The 3758-nt window shown below is 34.5% G+C and overlaps 1 long non-coding RNA gene across 1 annotated transcript; it reads left to right on the plus strand.

The window, feature by feature from the left end:
- Window positions 1-987: 987 nt before the first annotated feature.
- LOC131013425 (uncharacterized) lies at window positions 988-2928 on the plus strand. Its single transcript, XR_009097674.1, has 2 exons — window positions 988-1619; window positions 2634-2928. It is a non-coding gene; the product is annotated as an uncharacterized LOC131013425 (long non-coding RNA).
- Window positions 2929-3758: the final 830 nt, after the last annotated feature.

Raw genomic sequence — 3758 nt, forward strand, 5'->3', positions numbered from 1 at the left:
TTTGAATTCCTACCTGAACATTAACCCCTAGTGAGCCGTGTTTGAAGCCTTGAACCTTTTTGTTCCTATTAGTCACTAAATAATTAAGCCAAGGCCTGTTTTGGACTCTCTCTTTGGCCCAGTGATGCATGTCTAATTTTGAACTTCATTCCATTAATTACTAGAGAAAGTTACGTTATGTATTTATGTGTCGTTTGCCCAAACTGCTGTCTTGTGTAAAATGATAAGGATCTGTGATCCGTTTGGCCAAACAGTGGCATTGATCAGTTCAGTTTTTTTTGGGATGGGAGCAGTTTTGGGAGATGATTTGTGGGGATATTTTGTAGATGGTGATTGCATGTTGATTGAGGATATAAAAAAGAAAAGAGAAAAAAAAAGAAAAAAAGAAAAAAACAAAGAAAAGAGAAAAAAGATGTTGGACCAGATTGAGTTGAGCATGCAGTATCATTGTTATTATTGGAGTTTTTCTCCTAAGTTTAGTTGCTTTCTTTATTTCTCTATGAACTTGAAATTGTGGATGATGGTTTGGATTAGATGTGCACAACACTTTGATTTTCAATGTTTAAGCTTAGGACCCATAGGATCTTTCCAAAATCATGAATAGTCCTTAGCCCCATTACACCAAATGAGAAAAGACCTTTTTGAGTTACTATGTGACCATGACATATCACAACTAAGTGGAATTTCTTTCTTGTGTGAATTTCCAAAATAAATACTTGAGAGAAGAGTAAACCTTGAGAGGAACTCGTTGTTGCTTGATTTGGACTAGATTGACAATGAAAACACTTGTTTGACATTTCCTTTTCTTGATTTGAGAGTTGAGAATCGATTGTGAGTTGCATAGTTCGATTTGGCAATATGTTACGTTACTAGTGTTTTAATGATTACTTGGATGTTGTTTTTTATCGGTGTTAGTGTCCTTGTTCTTTTCTGTTTTCTTTCCAGTTGGTTGTTATGTTCGTTGTTTCGTTCTTTGCTTTTAGAGTCCTTAGTGTCGTGTCGAGGAAAGAAGTTGTCTCTAGTGGCTAATTTTCACCATTAAATTCTTCTTTCATGTCATACTTGAGGACAAGTATGATCTAAGTGTGAGGGGATTTGATGTGTGTATTTGAGTTACCTAGTTTAGTGTGTGTTTGCTATGAGTTTTATATGCTTTTACATGATTTGTGGTATTTTTGGTGCAGGAATTAAAGAATTGATGTCGTTGGAGTTGAATAGAAGAATGATGGAAATGAAGAGATTTTTGGTGCAAACTTAGAAGATTATTGTTATTTAAATGTTAATCCATAAAAGTGGCAAAATATTAGTGGGCTAGAAGTTTATTAGTTTTATTTATTAAGCCCGTTAGTTACGAATCTTTAATTAGATTTTGCATTTGATTGAAGTTTGTAACTTTGGCCCATGGCCCCATCTGTGACGTACAGTAGGTATTAGGAAATTGGAGGCAAGTTTGACTTTGGGGTAGAGATATATATATTGGAGTATTAAGAGACTTTAGGGGATATCACAGAAGGCGGCAGTAATTGGAAGTTGGCGGCTGGATTGGAGCAGAACACGTTTGGAGTTTCTTTTCTTCATTATTCGATAATTCGTACCTTTGTTTTGATCTGGAGATTTCGGTGACAATTTTATTTAATTCAATTCTTTAGATTTTATATTTTATATTATGCTTTCTTTCTTTGATTTTATTGTGTTTTATTTCAATAATATGAATAGCTAATTTCTTAATTCGGCGAGAATAATGAAGCACTAATTTATTAAGCTATGAGATCTAATTGGTTTTAAAATTGGTTCATATTGATTCCGATTTGTTCCTAGGGTTTAAAGATAATTCTGATTTTATTTAAGCCTGATTAACTTAGATTTAATTGGATTACAGTCAATTAGCACCTCCAATCCGTAATTGTTGGAATAGGGCTGATTAGTGATAAAACTACTGTGTTCGTAGTAGGAATAAATTGGTAGATTAATTATTACTAGCGTATCTAGGATAATTGGTCTAAACTGGGTTCATTCATCTTAATGCTATTAGAATATTAAATCTATGACTGACGTATCCAGTTAGGTTATATTTTAATAAGGGAAATAGGCAGGACTGGCGTATCCAGCTGTCTATCGACACAGTAAGTAGGAATTGGGGTATGTCAGTGCGTATCACGGTATCCTATAACTAGTTGGTTGATAGGGATTAATTAATCTTTGCGTCGATGATCAGAGAATTGAATTAGTGTTGATTTATTCGAGCCGAGTTACCTTTTTATTGATTAATTTCTAGAGTTATTTTATTTGATTTATTGCTTCCTTAGTTATAATTAATTTTTCTCAAATTTTAAGGCGCGGTGGCATCACCAAAATTTATAGATTTTAGGGAATTGAATGATTTTACCTGCCCTCTGTGGGATCGACCCTGCTTATCATCATACTAATTTGTTTTGATCATTCTGTAGGAATTATTTGGTGGTATACGACGTCCACCAGTTTGTAAGATTCTTGATAACATTCTTGCAAGATTAACAATTTTCAAAAATCTTGTTTGCTTTACTTAAGTTCTTCTAAAAAATTTTGAACATTTTTCACAATATGTCCAACAAACTTATCCATGTCTCATCGATCTCAATATGATGCATTCGTAGGACAATGATATCGTCGCGAAATAAAGAATGCCATAAATCAAGCAAATCAAGTGAAGCAAGTTGGAATTGATTGAAGACAAATGACAATCAAAGGATTTGTTTGAGCTATCTTTAGAAGACTGCATCTTTCCTTTCATTTTGAAATATTATATTTTCTTTTTTCTATTGAGTGATTACAAATTTGTAAAGCCTATTAAAGGCTGGGAGATAAGGAGTATGGTACACGAGTTGGAAGCAAGAAAAATTCTTAGGGTGTTTGAGGAATTCTGAATAAAAAATTTCCTATTTCTTGTTATTCAAATTTGCAGATATATCTCTATCTTTCCATCTGTAACCATAGCTAAATCGTCTCACCCTCAATCATCTCTTTCTCACGTTTGAAGGACTGTGACACGCTCCTGCATAAGAGCATCTTGTATAATTGGTTTTGTTGTCATCGTCATGGGCGATTAATTTGCATCCAAAGAATAGGTTTTTACTCTCAAGGAATCCATCAACTGTTTGGAAAAGTTGGTGGAACAACTAGTTTGTTGACAAAGACAGGTCTCCAGCCGATGAATTTAGTTCTGCTGGCCAAGCGATACCAACTCCACACAACAACGAGAATGGTGTGCCCCCATATCCAGGGCCATGATTCAAATTTCCTCTCTTCTTCGGGATAGAGGACCCACTCAATTGGTTATACCGTTGCAAGTTATTTTTTATGAATCAAAATATCGCACTAGCAAACCGAGTGGCAATTGTCGCCTGTTATCTCACAGGAAATGCTCAATTATGATATCACCACTTACGTCAAGATCAACCTCACATTTCTTGGGAATATTTTCGGGATTATTGCCTGCACTGCTTTGGACCTCCAAGTGGTACAAACCCGTTAGGTGATTTATCCAATCTCAAGCAGCACAGCTGCTCAATTGAGGACTTTAAGGATTTTCAAAAATCACCTAATCCATGTTCTATCGTTACGTGTGGAGTTTGATGAAATTTTGCGCCTAAATGTTTCAAAACAATCTATAAATAATATATTTATCTATTTTTTTTATGTAATTCAGAATGTCATCAATATAAATTATTCCCCCTGTCTCACCTTCATAGTCCCCTTTACCTTTTCACACATATTAAGAA

This window comes from Salvia miltiorrhiza, chromosome 2 (assembly GCF_028751815.1).
Source record: "Salvia miltiorrhiza cultivar Shanhuang (shh) chromosome 2, IMPLAD_Smil_shh, whole genome shotgun sequence".
Classification (NCBI taxonomy): domain Eukaryota; kingdom Viridiplantae; phylum Streptophyta; class Magnoliopsida; order Lamiales; family Lamiaceae; genus Salvia; species Salvia miltiorrhiza.